The following is a 17,008-nucleotide window of genomic DNA, read 5'->3' on the forward strand; positions in this document are numbered from 1 at the left end:
GGGTCTCACAAGTGCAGAGTGGAAGGGAAGAATCCCCTCTCTTGACCTGCTGGCCACACTCCTCTGGATGCATCCTAGGGTAGGGTTGTCCTTCTGGGCTGCCAGAGCACCTTGTTGGCTCATGTTGAGCTTCTCATCAGTCAACACCTCCAATTCCATCTCTTCCAAACTACTCCTACATCAGCTGTATGTCCTGGCTACACCAGAGCCACTGCCAGGTCAGAGAAATGTGGAGGTCATGAGTGGAATACCCTTGAAACATCACCTGCAAGGCTTCACCATGCAGTCCTGTGCTTCCTGCCTTTGTGTGGAGAGGACAAGGAGGGAAGAAATGCGTTTCCCCCCAGAGGTCCTGCCTGAGCAATTCCAAGAGCATCCATCAGATGTTCATTGAATCTTCTAATTGTGGAGGCTCCAGAGCTTCCCTGTATGGGCTCTCCCAGTACTCCACATCTTTTTCAGCTAGGATGTCTTGTCTTAGCATCCAACCTAAATCTTCTTTATTGCAAATTAATCAGATTTCTATTTTCCTTTCCCAAGGAGAGATGAAAAACTGTTCATCACTGCCTTCTTCATAACAAGATCTATGAGCTGGACAATGGTTATCAAGCTGCTGTTCCTGTCAACGAAAACTCTCAAAGGCTTTGCCAAAGATTTATTTTACTTATTGCCTTTCCCATATCCACTAAATGGAAGAAACACATTAAAGTAGTTAGACAAGATTTATTCTTCATAAATCCATGTTCGTGTTTCTTTATCACCTTATTATCCTCTTGGCACCTTTAAACTGATTATTTAATAATTTGTTCTTGTATCCTACTGCTGCATGAGTTAGATTATTCTTGTGTGCAGCTCTCAAGGTCTTTCTTTCCTGCTTTTAGAGATAGTACTTTTGGGTTGGCCATTTTGCAGTCCTCTTGGACCTTAAGCATCCCCTATGACATCTTAAACAGAATTGGTTCAGGGGCTTCCATCAACTCGTTCCCACTGCTAAAACTCACAGAGTCTCAGTGCCCTGAGTCATCCAGTTTCCCAACTTTCTTTCTCTATCACCATCACCATCCTTTGCATTCAACAGAGAGAAAACTGGAACATTGGCAGGGAGGGAGCAGACTTCTGAGATGAAGTAACAGGTAAACAAATAGGAATCGCTGCCCTGCACCCCCCAGCCCAGGATGCCATTGGCCTTCTTGGCTACCTGGGCACACTGCTGGCTCCTGTTCAGCTTCCTAAACTTGTCCTGTAAACACCCAGCCTGGATCCCACTTCAAAGCCCATTTCAGTCACCACACCCCATGTCCTGTACCACTTGAGGTACATGGCAGTGTCACTGCTGTCCTACCCCCTCTCCTGGTCCCCAGCACTCTGCAGGTGTTACCTGCCCTAAGGCTGGAGAACTGAGCAGGGAGAGGTCCTCTGCTCCACTGTGCTTGGGGCTGGGCTGTTTTTATCTTCCTGGACTTAAAATAGAGCGAATCCTTAAAGATCTTCACATCCTTTAAACGAGGCACCTAACCCAGGAGTTGAGCAGTGCTGGAGTGCTCTGGGGAGTTCATTAGAGCCACTTGGAACCTCCCTGGAGGGCAGGGATGCTGAGTGAAGGTGATGGAAGAGGATGGTTGCTCCAGCACTTGCAGCACTTGGAATCCATTCCTGGTGACAGTGGAGGCAGCAGCTGCTGCAGACCCATCACTGCAGGAACTGGAGGCAGCTGCAAACAGCTCAGGTTAAACAGCAAACCATGATTTTAAACTTTAAGGGATGCATGAGTCTGCCTGTGGAATGTTACACGGAATTCACCAGAGACTTGAAAAGGCCCAGTTACAGTTTCTCTAGGGTATCAAAATAACAGTGTTTCCAAATTAAATGATCATTTGCACTTTTCAGACCCTTTGTGTTCAAATATTAAAAAAAAATAAATAAAAGAAAAAAATAAAGAAATAGAAATAAAAAGCTCTGAAGCATGCTACAACTTCTGGGAAAGGTTTCATAAACTCAAAGGCTCATTATTTTGTCAAAAAAAAAAGTTTCAGCCAAAGCTTTCAGCAAGCCATGAAGGCAATGCAGTATTATTAATCACTTTCTTGGACAATGTGCATGTAATGAAACAAACTCAAATTAGCTACAAAAAAAAAAAAAAATCAAAGAAAAAGCCACTCTCCAACATCCTGGCAAATGAAATAAGTGGATAGCCAAACAAAGGGCTAAGAGTACAAATTAAGGCAAAGCAGGAACTGAAGGGGCAATGCTGGTCCAGTGCACTTCACATCCAGTCTTTGATACATCAGAGCCCCCAAAAGTGTTTAATCAAAATAATGGAAAGCCAAAGGAGAACAAAATGACTTGCAGGCAAAGGAAAAAGATAAATGGAGACCGTGGCACGTATCAGAGAGAGGCAGGGAAGGGGCTTTTCAACATTTCCTCTTACAGAAATTTCTTCAGGCCACTTATCTTCATTGCTTGTCTCTGAAATCACCACTTTTCCCCCCCCTGTTACAGCAGGTGACAAACTGCACAGCATATTGCCAGCCAGACAGCAGCACTGATTTATCTAATAATATTAGCATATTTTCCGTGTCATTTTCCCATCCCATTCTTCACACAGCCCATCATCACACTCATCCTTTCTCTTCTGTTTCCAGCTGGGCTCTCTTGTTACTGGCCACATGCAGCTTTTCCTTGCCCACTTTAAGCACACCCAAAAGCTGAAGTGATTCCCCCTGAGCTGGTGGTTATCCATCTTCCAGTTCATCCAACATCCACCTCCTCCTTCACCTGCCTTTGGCAGCTCCACCTGGAGTTTTTCCCCATTCTTCCGAGGTCTTGACTGACCTCAGGGATTCTGTGTGACCTCAAATCTTTCATTGTTCACTCTCTTTTCAAGATCACAGGTGGGGCCGCCGCAGATTGTGTCAGGCTCAGGAGTTAAATGCAAAATGGCACCCACCCAAACCATAAATCATGTCCACATGAGAGCCAGCAGAGGAAGCTTAAAAATAAAAGCATGCATTTGAATAATATGTCATCCTTTCTTTTATCAATTATTTAGGGGTCTTTTGGTTAATGATTTACTTTTTTTTTTTTTTTTTCTTTTTTCTTTTTTTTTTCTGTATGTGAAGCAACATCAGCCCAGGAAGGAGTTGCATTAACATTGCACTAATGGAGCTGCATAACAAGACAGAGGTGACCCCATGCCATGGAATAGCAGAGTCAGCACAGCCACAGAGAGGTGTCCTTGCTGTCAGGTCCTTGAGCCATTTCCATTGCCCTCAGAGCTCTTCTTCTCCTGAAACCTCTCTGGAGCTGCTCACAAGGACAGCAGATCAGTGGGATGCTGAGCCCAGGTTCACACTCACTCTGGTTTTTGCAGTCCCTGCTGCCACTTTCAACCACCAAATAATTTTGCTTTTTCAGAATGGCAGCTTGGGGTCTCCTGGTGTCTTGTGGTTGGTTTCCCATCTGGGTGTAGCAGGATGAGCCTTTCTTGCTCCTGAGGCTCGACGAGCTGCTGGCCTCTCCATTGCCTCACACCAGAGTGAGCTGAGCTCTCTGTGGGTGTCAGTTCCACCTTTATTGCCCCCCTGGTCTTGCTCATGCCCAATAGGGGCCTGTCCTAATCAGGCACAGGTGGACTCACACCCACTCATTGGCAACTCGAGGCACCTGGATGTCTTGTTTCTCTACATCTGGGAATGGGGGCTCTAAGAGAAGAAGCCTTGCACAAATCTGGGGGCACTGGAGGAGAGAAGAAAGGTTTTGTACAGAGCTGTCTGGGGGAATATTGAGAACAAAGTTAAGGCAGCACTGCTTTCTGGACCTGATTCAATGCTGTTGCCAGAAATCACTAACTTCAGATCAGCTGCTAGAACATCTGCATGCTGCTTCCAACAAAACCAAACCAGGAGATGTATTGTTGTAACACTGAAAAATCTGGAAACCTGAAAAAATGAACATTAGCATGGCAAGCTTTAAAACCACACACAGAGAGAACTTTGGAGATGCTAAATTTCCCACATTTGAGGCAGACTCAGCTGTAAGACACAGGGAAAACTGCTCGAGGATTTCTAGAGAGATGCAAATGAAACCCCCCAGAGATGTCTCCAGCTGCCCAGGGCAGGTTCCAGGGGATGAGCAGCCCTGTGAGCACAGCACAAAGTGAGAGGAAGGGTGGGATGGAGACAGGGTGACCAACCCCATAGTCCTGTTGATCCATTTGCAGCATCTTTTATGGGCAGGGTAATGAGGAGGCTCCTTTCCTAGCTATCTTTTCTTTTTTTTTTTTCCTTTTTTTTTCTCAGTATTCACACCCACTCCCTTTCTGGAGATACAGTAAGAGATGGAGGAACTGGGAATGGGAGCCAGGACAGAGCCTGTTGGATTAATACAGAAAAATATCCCAGGTTCCTGACCCAAAGAGCCTGTGAGCACTTGCTGAAGAAGTGGAGCTGGCAGCACCAGGAGCCTCACTCTGCAAGTTGCAACAGCAGACAAGTTTCTGGGTGCGAAGCAAACTTAATCCAAAGCAGTCATGAAAAAACCTTTATGCAAATGCCTCTGCAGTAACTGCACATCTGGGCCAGTTCCACCTCCTGATCCATCAGGATCTCCTTAAACCTCCTGTAACTCCAGCTGGGCACAGATTTTCCTCCATCCCCAAGGGAGCCACAGAGCTGTGAGCACACTGAGTGACCAAGAGGTCAGGATAGAAAACCCTGAGGTCCTTTGAAATCAGAAGTTCTACATTAAATCAAAGTACTGAGTATTCTGAGAGCTGCTGTGATCCTGACATGGGATGGATTCCCTCCTCACCCCTCTCCTGCCACTATTAATCCCTTGCAGACAAGTCTTTGTATGCAGGAGGTCTCCCTGCTCCTGCAGAGCTGTGCCCTGAGCCCTGCTTTCCATCCCACATTTGCAGGAGCTCTTCTGGGGTGGCTTCTGCAGGGCCATCCTAGGGGAAAAGTTTTAGTCCCTGTCTCCAATGATTTATTGTCCTGACTTTAGGCAGCTAATAAAGCACTGAAGCAGGTCCCAAGCTTGTGTTCACATTAATTATGGGTTTGGGAGGACGAGAGATGTGCAGACACTCCGGATGCAAGAATGGTTTGTTTGGTTTTGGGTTGGTTTTTTGGTGTGTATTTAATGGGGATCTAAGGCATGCAGTGAAAAGCAAAGGGGAAAGGGTGTGTTGGGAATGACAAAACCCTTGATTCCTACCTGGATTTATTTTTTAATTTTTTTATTTTTTTTTTTTAATCCTCACACTTTGAAGACATAAAGAGGACCAGAGTTGGGTCTCTCTGCTGATAGAGGGATGTCTCCCACATCACATTCCTTCTCTAAGTCCAGTTCCTGCTCCTCTCTGCCTTTTCCAAAAGTGTTCACAGGACCAAACATGTGATCCCCAATCCAACTTGCCTGGAGCACTCTCCTGGAATGATTCTGGATCTGAGGCCTCCAGCTGAGCATCCAACCTCACCACTTCATGACTCGAACAATTATTGATACCCCTCCTTTCTTTGCATGCCCTATTTAAAGGTATTTAATTATTTACTAATGCAGCCATAGGTTTAAAATCCAGAGGGAATGTTTTGCCACCCTCCTCTCATGCCCAACACAAGAACAAGAAGATTTTACCCAGTGACATCAAGGTTTCCCATTACATCACCAAGTGACCACAAACCCACTGACCTGAATCTCTGGGAGGCAATTGTGCTTTTGTCCTTACCTCAAAAATGGTTTACCTAGAAATGAGAAGAAGGAAATCTCTGAACATGAATTAAAAAGGTACTTCTTTACTCTGGATCCAAAATGGTTTTTGTAGTACAAATTAGTGCATGAATTACAAAGGAAATCAAAATACTTTAAAATGGTTGAAATAACTGGAATTTTTATCCATTCATTTTGCCTGAAATAAACATTTGCTTCACTACAAAGTGTTTATTTTAGCTTTTTAAACTTTCAATAAATCACTAAAGAAGAAAACAATTCCTTACCAAGCTTTTGGGTTTCTAGAAACAGGAATTTCTCTCCTTGTGAGGAAAGTCAACAGCCAACAGCCTTTGTTCTGAGGCAATTCAAGTGTCTCCACTCTCAGGAAAGTTTCCAAGTTTTAGTCTTAGATGTTTTTGCTTTGTGTTCTTTTTTTTTTAATCCTCAGTGCCTGACCTTTTCTCCAAGCTACCTCTTTCTCTCTTTAATCTGTAACCAGCAGGTTGGTAAGGTGGCTGGGTTGGGTTTTCCTTGAGAGTTAATCCAGTGCTTCTGCTTGCTTCCTGACAAGGTAAAACTAATTCCCAGGCCTATAGCCCAAATTTTAAGATGTTTGGACATTGCTCAGCATTGTGAACACTGGGGTGGACATTGTGCCCATCAGGAGCCAGAGATATTTGAGCTTTTGGATAAACCACCCTGTGTTTAATGTCCCTGTGGCTGTGATGCCTTCTGCTCCGTGCCTGCTCCTCTACCATGGATTTCACTGGGGATTTGTCTGACTACTTCTGAGTGAGGGTCACTGAAAAAGCCAAGGTTGGAATCAGTAGACTAAAAAATCTGACAGGGTCCCTCCATCCAGTTCCAATTCTGTAGCCTTTCCACTGATACACACAGGGGGTTGGAGATCATTAACTGGGAAGCAGAAATTGCCCCCAGGAGTGGAAATCCCCATCCTGTAGTCAGAGAGTCACTGGTGGACAACAGCCAAGGACTGGGACTGGGATGAGAACCTCTTCATGTTCCAATACCAGCCAGGAGTGAATGGCATGGAAAGCAGAGAACTCTCTCTCTCCTCTCCAGCTCAGAGATGCTGGGAAGGACCAGGGGTGATTTCCTCTCTCAAACCAGCAGGTAGAGTTTGGAGCTCCCTCTGGAGCTGAGGTTTCTCATCTGCAATGTCACATTCATTTCAATCACAGAATCACAGGTTTACCTTGGCTGGAAAAGACCTTCCAGGTCACCAAGCCCAACTGTTAACCTAAGACTGACTGGACCTTAACTCAACCATATCCCTCAGCACTGTGTCTGTGAGACCCTTAAATCCCTCCAGGGATGGTGACCCCAGCACTGCCCTGGGCAGCCTGAGAACCCTTTCAGGGAAGAAATTCTTCCTAACACCCAACCTCAACCTCCCCTGGTGAAACTCAAGGCCATTACCTCTTGTCCTGTCCCTTGTGACTTCACTGACCAGACCGATCCCCACCTCTTTACAACCTCTTGTAAGGTAGTTGTAAAGAAGAGAAGCAGTCAGCAGTGAGGTGCTGCTGGGGGAGATGTCTCCTGGGATTTCTCTGTGCCCATCTCTGGGGTGACTCTCTGTGTTGTTCTTGTCCGAACAGCTCTGCTCAACCAGCCAGGTGACTCACTGCAGCATGTTCAGATCCTTACACAACCAATGCCAACAGGCAAGGTGTTACAGCACTGCTGCCAACACAAATGCCCAGGGACCAACTTTGCACTCAGGAAAATGAGTAAGCATTCCTTCCCCCCCACCCAGAGCAGACTGAGAGCATCTTTTAGACATTACCAATATGGTGTTTTGCAACAGGGAGGAGCTGGAGCTCTACCTCAGGTGGCAGAGCTCTACCAAACCCAGCAATGTCGGGCCAGGGCTGAAAAACAAATAAAAAATATTTTTATGTTCCTGTCTCAAATCCTGATCTGCAGAGCAACGCAGCTCTCCACACACAACCCCTTGCTGCACTTTTCAGTTTCACGTGTGAAATGTTTACCTAAAATCACAGAATGGTTTGGGTTGGAAGGGACCTTAAAGCTCATCCATTCCCAACCCCCCTGCATGGGCAGGGACAACTCCCACCCCCCATCCAACCTTCAACACTGCCAGGGATGGGGCAGCCACAGCTTCTGGGGGCAACCTGGGGCTCAGCATCCTCACACCAAAGAATTTCCTCCTCATGTCCAGCCTAAATCTCCCCTCTTCAAGTTTTAACCTATTTTCCTTGTCCTCTCCTTACACCCCTGTGTCAAAAGCCCTCCCCCAGCTTTCTTGCAGACATTGCAAAGTTGCTATGAGGTCACTTCAGAGCTTCCATATAAAATCACAGGACCCCTGTAGACCCTAGAGATACAGATGAGCACCATGGCAGGCCAGTTACAAACAGGAACCAGGGATGGGTCTCCAAGTAGGATTCAGTACTAACTAACTAACTTTTAAAATCACCTTGTCTGCTCCTGGGCTGCAGGGTCCCTCTAGCTTTGTGCCAGTCAGTAAGTATGCAGTGACCTTCAGAAGGCAGAATTTGACCATGTCCTCCAAACTCTGCACCTCCCCTGGCTCCCCAGAGCAGCAGCAGCCTCACACCTGCCCCCTGCAAGAAGGGAAACTCCCTTGGTAAAGGTTGAGTCCCCGGGAAACAGAATGACACCATTGCCTTGCAGATACACACCACACCCTGCACTTACTCCTAACCAGGCTGTAACCACTTCAAAGCAGCACTGCCCTGAGTAATGTTAATTCCTGAGAGGGTTAAATCAACATTTCCTAAATAAGAACACCTAGCAAACCCCAAGACTCCAGCTAGGCAGATACCTGTGCTGAGCATGTCTGGCTGACACTGAAAAAGGGCCAGATCCTGATGGATCTCTGACAGCAGGACTTCAATTGGGTGGAAGATGATCCCAGAAAATACTGTGTGTCCTTACACCTCAGAGTGAGTGATGGAAAGCTGTGAAACTGCCAAATTAACCTTAGAAAAGTTTTCTTACCTAAACCTAGTGATAACATGGAGCTCTGTGTGCTCAAGGAGGAGCTGGAGGGTCTCTGCTCCATCTTTATACAAAATCCTATCTCATCAGGATGCTTTAGAGGGGGTAAAACAGAATTCATAACCCCCAAGAAAAAGCCAAGTTACAGATCAGCCCTGGAGCATGAGATTAGATCAGAACCACAGTTTTACCAGAGACAAAAGAAGAAAACTCGTTTCCTCCAGGAGGGATTGCATATCTCCACCCTGTCTCAAAACACACAAACCCAAGACAGAAAGCCACTGTGTTTTGTCAACAAGAGTGAAAAACTGTTCTTGTAAACCATCTCCTATTCAAGGACCTACCCATGGCACCACTCTGCAGTGTTTGGATCATCAGAGAGAAACTCTTTTTTCCAGAGCTAAGCTCCTTGCTACAGCCAAACCTTGTCACTCAAGTGGGTCTGCTTCAAAATTACAGCTGTACTTTTTCTTTTTAACCTCAAAACACCTTGCTGGCCCCAGGCTGTCACCTCAGCACTGCTCCTTAGATCTCAGACTTCAGCAGGTTCAGAGTGCTGCTTAGTTAAAACCACCCATTACCCAAGTGGTCTCTTCTGATCCCTTCTCTTCTCCAGATTGATTGCCCAGAATCTTGGCGTTTTGTTCTTATTTCCATGAATGATTTCCATCTCCATCCTGGCTCTGAGAAAAGATTAACTCTACATTTGCCTACCTATTACCACCCATTAGGTCCTGCCCATGGATATCTGCATAACCTGGATTTCACTTGTTGTCTTTACCTAGGACAAAGAAGCTGTCAGAAGCCTGGTTGGACATCCTAAATTAGGACACCCTTCTCTTCAGCCTCAGGGATTGAACCACCAGCTGTGGGAGGTGTTCTGGGCTCAGCTTCCTCTGGGTCCACAGCTCCAGAAGCAGGAGAGGGATGCTGTAGCTGGGCAGGATGAGGATCTTGGTGCTGCTGCTGCCTTGGAGGTAATTCTGAACCTGATAGGAGAGTCTGTCCTAACACTGGGTTGGGGCTGTGATCAGCCAGGAGGGAAGTGACAGGCAGCAGGACATCATTCTGGTGGCCTACCTATGGCAGTGGTGTAGAAAACTGTCTGCTATTAAAATAGTAGTTCTGAAAGCAAGGGATGGTGTCTCAAGGAAATTTATTATGGTTTCTCTCCAGTCAAGCACTGTAACTCTTGTCCTGCTTCAAGGCTGTGAATGATTAACTGGGTTTGCCTCCCAGAAGCATGAATGGGTTTAAGGCATTTTTTTAACTACATTTCTTATTTATAAAGTGAGGCACCTGCTTCTTAGGGTGTAGGCACCTGCTGCTGCTAACAGGTGGTTCAACTGGACCTTTAGCTCAACTAAATAAGCCTTGGCTTTGGGATTTTGCATTTGTTGCAAAAGATCTCATCTGGACCATGGTTTGCAGGCAGAAATGAACCAGTGATGGTGGGAAGCAGAGCTCTGACACCTCTGAGTCCTGATCCCTGGCATCTGCAGCAAGCCAGTCCCTCCCCATAAATGAAAAAGCACTTTAATTTCACTTGAAAAGTTTAAAATGTGTTTAGTAATTCCTGTGCCATCACCAGCAATGAAGCCACCACTGATGGGTAGCAAGCAGGGTGGTAGCAGGGCTCTTGCTCTTCCTGCTCCTCTCTGGATGACAAGTGTTATTCCCAGCCTTGCAGGCAAGCTGTAAATATCAAAACACATGCACCCTACATTAGCATTAGCAACAATATTTAAATCACACTCTAGAGGCTAATTGGCTGAAATTCAAAGGTGACACAGAGAAAGCAGCTCTTGAAGAAAGCATCAGTGTGGAGGTGTTGTGGAGGTGCCTGCACTCCCTGGCTCCCTGCTACCCCTGATGTGAGAGGGCAGATCAGGCACAGCTTGGGCAGTGGGATTTCCAGTGTATCACAACACACAGACAGGGCTGAAGGTCCTCCCAAGGGGAAAGGGAGATTCTTTTCAAAATGTAGACAAAGAGCTGCCCAGCAGGACTAAGCCTCCAGGTTTTTAACTGGGATCCCTCCCCAAGACCAGGAGGTGCCATTTGGTGTAAGAACTTTAATTTGGCATCTCCCTCAAATCCCCAGCTCCTAGAGTCATGGTGTGATGTGAGCCTCCTTTCTTTTCACAAAGATTAAAGTGTGCTCCTAGCTCCTCTGTTGAAAGGCACACTTCAGACATGACACTTGCTGGCTCAACATCAAAAAAGCAATTAAAAAAAATCTACATTGACATCTTCTCCACAGGCAGATGTTGCAGTCAGTGTTATACTGAAGCTATTTCCATACAGATTTGTAATCCTTTAAACTTCTGAGCTTAGTGGAAAAGTGCTCTACCAAGCCCTCTGGGGATATGACCAATAAAATAGTAGATGAACTGTGTACTTCTTTGTACCTAAAACTTCTGCAGTGTCCTTCATTTGAGTAGATTTCACGTTAATTTTTTCCTAATTTCCATACCTGTCCTTAAGATTTATGCCCATGTGTAGCAGGAGGAGCCATTCTTGCTCCTGAAGCTCGAGGAGCTGCTGGTCTCCTCCAGGACTCCAGCCACCACACAGCGCTTCCAGGGTAGAAGTGTAGCAGGAAGAGCCTTTCTTGCTCCAGAGGCTCTACGAGCTGCTGGCCTCTCCATGCCTCGCACCAGAGTGAGCTGAGGTGCCTTCTGTGGGTGTGTGTCCCACCTTTATTGGCTCCCTGGTCTTGCTCATGCCCAATAGGTGCCTGTCCTAATCAGGCACAAGTGGACTCACACCCACTCTTTGGCAACTCAAGGCACCTGGTTGACAATGTTTCTCTACACCCATGTGCCATGGAATCATGGCCTGAACAACTCTCCAGCTGCCCTTGCAACTCCCTCCAGGTGTGAGCTGAGAGCCCTACCTATAACCATGGGCACAAGAAGCCCAAGTCCTCTGGTTGTTGCTCTATCAGCTAAGAAAAATGATGACCTCTTCTCAAAATAAATACTTCAGGCAGCAGGAAGCATCAGCTGCCCCCCCAGTAAGGCAGCAGCAAAGTGTCCAAAATGTCCTTGAGGGAGGGGAGCAAACTCCCTGTCCTGTCACACTGTGAGAAGGTGATGGCAACGACAAAGTGAAAAAAACATTCCTGTCCTCAGGCTGCCAAGGGCTGTGGTTTGGTCATTAAAATAAACCAATAAAATAAAAACAAAAAACCAAACCAAAAAACCAAACAGAAGACCCCCAGAAAACTGGCATAAAACTTCATGCTGACAGTCCTGGCTCTGCAGCTGCTGTTGAACTCTTGCCCCAACCCCGTAGTCTTGGTGTGCACTCCTGCACCCCAGGAGCCAAGAGGGATGATTGTTGGTCATTTCCTTCAACAATTTCTCCTCCATTCTCACTGCCATTTCAGTGACACCTGAGAAGGTGGAAAGGGCCCATTTGAACCATCTGGTTTGATGCTGTGACTGCCATGGACAAGTCACCCTTGGTCCCTGTCACTGCTCCTTTCAGTGCCCTAAGTTGGGCTCAACACTTGCCATAGAACTTTCCCTCCAGGTGGCTTTGGTCAGATCTCATCCAGACGTGTCCATGAGAAGCCCAATGTCTCCTGTTCACAGCCCAGAGAGGCTGTAGCTGTGACATGAGGTCTCTTTGCCCTGAGGCTCCCATGGCACAGTTGGCAGCAGACATGGTGTCACCTCCCTGTGACTGCTCAGGGGACTTCCCCAGCTCTTCCCCAGAGCATCCCTGCAAATGCCATCATCAGTTGGCTGGGACCAGCTAGAGCTGTGCTGTCAGATCAGCCTCTCTGAAGCAAAGCAGAAGAGTGGGAGAGAAGCCTGGAGAGCAGGACAGCATCCTGGGGAGAAGGATAGCATCATGGAGAGAGGGATAACAGTCTGGAGAGAAGGACAGCATCCTGGAGAGGACAGCATTCTGCCAGGCACTGGTCAGGACTTTTTAGCAGAGTGTTTCCCCCATTAACTCAGACACCTTCATCCCCACTAGCTCAGACTGGCTGATTCCTGTCACAATTTCCATTTGCTTTATCAGCCCCTGATTTTGCTGCTCTCCCTCACATCCTGTCCCCCTGAGCTCCTTAGCTGTGTTTCCCCTCTGCTGACATGGCTTGGAGGGGAGCTTGGGCTCTCAGCAGTTCTGCTCCATCAGTGCCAGACAAGAGAGGGGCTCAAGGGCACGGAGAGGCTGGGTACCCTGTGTCCTGCTGGGTCCTGGGGACAGCTCTGGAGGAACCCCTGGCTGAAGGGACTTTTTTCTGCACCAGGGCTGAGCATGTCACAGAAGTGTCAGAGTTGAAAGGGACCTCCAAAGATCATCCAGTCCAACTCTCCCACTAAAGCAGGATCACCTGGAGCACATTACACAGGAACACATCCAGAAAGGCTTTGGGTGTCTCCAGAGAAGGGGACACCACACCCTCCCCAGGCCACCTATTCCAGTGCTTGGTCACTCTCATAGTAAAAAAGGTTTTTTTCTCCTATTTAAATGGAACTTCCTATGTTCCAGCTTGTGCCTGTTGCCCCTTGTCCTGTCACTGGGAACCACTGAGAAGATTCTGGCTCCATTCTCCTTGCACTCACCTTTTAGGTACCTGTGGGCTTTAGTAAGGTCTCCACTCAACCTTTCCTCACAGGAGATGCTCCAGGCCCACAGCCATCTTTGTTACTCTCCACTGGACTCTCTCCAGCCATTCCCTGTCTCTCTTGAGCTGGGAAGCTCAGAACTGGATGCAGTATTCCAGCCGTGGCCTCAACCAGGGCAGAATAGAGGGGGAGAATGAACTTCCCTGACCTCCTGGCCACACTCTTCCTAATGCATCCCAGGATTCCATTTGCCTTGGCACTAGGGACACACTGATGGCTCATGGATATTTTACTACTGATCAGGACTTCCAGACCCTTCTCCTCAGAACTGCTTTTCTGCAGGTCCATCCCTGAACTGGATGGTGTCTGCTCAGGACTCCACATCCAAGCAAGGTCAGGTTGGATGGGGCTTGGAGCACCCTGGGCTGCTGGGTGGTGTCCCTGCCCATGGCAGGGGGGTTGGAATTGATGGTCTTCAAGGTCTCTTCCAACACAAACCAGTCTGAGATTCCACAGTCTTAGGGGCTGGACCACAAAGAGGATGGTGGAGCCATTCCCACTTGACATCACCCCAGGAAGGGCAGGGACCAAAGGTGCTTTGACAACCAAAGAAACCACATTTTAATATTAAGACCTGGGGGGCTTGGGACACCTCTGCACATCATCCTCTCTTCCCCAGGAGCAGAACCCCCCACTCCTCCTGCTCCAGCACCTTTCCCTGCTGGCTGATGAGCCTGGCACGCAGGCAGCTCAGGGGAAGGTTTGGTGCTGATCCCAGCCCCGGGGTGCTGAGGGGAAGGTGGGCCCCACCCTGCAGGCTGGGATCATATTTTTCTAAGAATGGTTGGGCTTTGTTTTGCTGAGCTGTTGCTATGCACCTGAGGCTCCACGAGGGAAGTCGGAGCTCCAGAGGAAACGAGGCTGGCAAAAAGTCACCAAATCATTGTTCTGGCTGCTTTCTGTGTCATGAACAAACGTATGAATCTGCACTTGTTTATCGGGAGGCACAAGGGCAGGATTTTGCCAGTTATCTGCAGAGGTGATTTGTCTGCTGGAGCTCAGTGGCAGCCCCCAAAAACAAAACCAGGAAGAGACTAAGTGTTCCCATACAGCTTCCAGCACAATCAGCAGCCCTCCTCGAAAGTGCCTTTGAAACAAGAAATGGGAGAGGGAAAAAACAATTAGCACCAGGGACTTATTTAAAAAAAAATAAAATAACAAACCACAAAAAAAAACCCCATAAAAAAAATTTGAAAAGACAATTCTTCCATTAATCAGGCCCTTATCAGCAGCAAGGTGATAGAAAGCCAGGGTTTAATTGGAACTGAGAAAATGTGTTTGTGCTGGTGTGGAGAGCCTTGTCTATGTGAGCAGGAATGTGGCCTGCATCCTGTTTTCTTTACCAATGGGGGAGGAATTCTCTCCTCCATTCCTTGAAAGGCTGCAGCATGTTTTCCACCAGCTCCATGCTGGGTTTGTGACTTAGGTTCCTGCTTCTCTGCATCCTGGAGAGCAGCTTTGTGCTCAAAGGGATCCCGAGACACCAGCTCTGTTCTGTAGGAAAAGAGCTGCCATTCTCCCAGCAAGAGCATCCCATGGGGCTGTGTTGGGCAGTGAATTTCCATCCACTTTTCATCCACAGCATTAAACATTAGGCTGTCATTAACTCCAGGATACAGAACGTTTATAAACACCTTTTCTCCTCTTCCAAAGGGAATCTCAGTCCTGCTGCCACCCTGCTCTCTGCCAGCAGGAACAGCCCAAAGTCCACAGCATCTTCTGCACCAAATCTCTGGTTGGCTTGAATGGAGGTGTCACTTGCCCAAACCTCTTAGGACTTGTCCTTAGAGCACTGGCCACTCAGATATAGTTTGGCTTTCCTAGGCAGGCGTGGGAATGTAACCCAAGAGCAAGTTTGCAGAAGTGTGGCAAATCCACCCAGCATTGCAACCCAGCATAATTAAGCAGCATTCTTATTCACGTCATCTCCTGGCTCTGGCATGGGTTTTATTACAGTCATTACTAAGACAGATATTACTTTTGGATTGACTCACTTGATGGGTTGATCAGCACTTTATTGTAGCCTCCAGTTATAGCACTTTTTATGGCATCCCAAAGAACTTAACCATTAGCACACTATTAGGAAGAACACTGGCAGCTGATTAAGTTGCTGAAGGTCACAGACATTTTTCTTAATTGCTCCATGTGTGCTGCCTCCTCCACCCCCCAGATCCCCCTCCCCAAAAGAGCTGGAGGGTGATCATTCTGTTTTAATAATAAAGTCACAGAGCCATACCTCGTATTTGTCATTAAATCTCCAGGGAGAGGGTTATTCTACATTTAAGATCTTGTCTAAACTGTTATGGTCTCGCTGCTGAAATGGAGTCTTGGAGATGCTCATGGTATGGATTGAAAACTGCCAGGAAAAAAAAAAAAAAAAAAAAAAAAAAGCCATCAGGGTGACTTATTTAATTGGTTAACAGATAGTGCAAATAATGTGCTATATCAGGGTCATAAAAACTGAAGATGCTGAAGGGAAGCTGATTTCCCAGCCCCTAGCAGCCTGTCACATCTCCCAGGTGTTCTGCCAGAACCAACCCATCACAGGCAAGGATCCCAGAGTGTGGGAAAGTCTGTCTGATCAGCCTTGATACTTTTTTTCCTTTGGAATGCACCACTTTGGGTGTTTTCCCATTAATCCACGAGGGAAAGCAGCTCAGTAACTTGCTCATACGCTGTCCTCCAGATACACCAGCTACTCACCCAGCTGCTCTGGATGCTCTGCAGGGATGACAATTCCCAGTTCCAGTTTCTCTGTAATTGAGCATCCTCCCTCCCCTTCATCAACAAAACTCATTAGCTGTACTGGGTGATTCCAGGGTGGGACATGAGCCCAGGTGCATCACCCAGTACAGCTAATGAGTGGAGTTTTAAATTGTTTGATTACTTAATCTGCCTGTACCCTTTTCAATGGCAACTTCAGCTTCCACCCTCTCACAAGACTCCTGCTATCACCTGAGGAGAGAAACCAAAATCAATAGAAGCCATTTCTGCCCATATTTAGCCCCCATGGAACCACTGACCTTGTAGATCAGCCCCAGAAGTGATGAAACCAAAGACACAGGGAGCAGCCCATGGCAAAGCATCACTCTGCACCCAGTACTCAGTGTCTCTCCCCTCCTGCTGCACCACTGGACTCGTTTCATGAGCCCCAGCTCCTCTGCAGGGTGATCCAAACCAAAGCAGGGCAAAATTATAGAATCTGTCTGGAAAATCTTCTTAACAAAGCTGACATCATAAGGACTGCTCAGTCCCAAAGTTGCATCTTTTAAAGGAAACTTAGCACTTACACTTGGGACTGGCCTTGGAAGTTGCCTGCTTTCCTGGATCTTTCCTCTTTCAGCAAGTTTTGTTATTCTGTCCCATACCATGGGAGAACTTATAAAATATGCCTCCTTCAGCCCCCTGCAGCTCATCTTTATCACTGAATTCAATAACCTCAGAATAAGCTCATCCTCTCCTCTCCCTTTTCACCCTAATTTAGATGCTCTTCAGCACCTGCCTTCTCTTCCTTCCTTGGGTGATACCTAATTAGCTCTTGTAATTAAAAGTATACCCAAAGGGCTGGGCTGGGCACAGATGTTCCAGGCAATACCAGGGGGTTCCTGCCAGGCTCAGGATGGGACACCTGAGGAGCC

This window comes from Calypte anna, chromosome 23, assembly GCF_003957555.1.
Source record: "Calypte anna isolate BGI_N300 chromosome 23, bCalAnn1_v1.p, whole genome shotgun sequence".
NCBI classification, from domain to species: domain Eukaryota; kingdom Metazoa; phylum Chordata; class Aves; order Apodiformes; family Trochilidae; genus Calypte; species Calypte anna.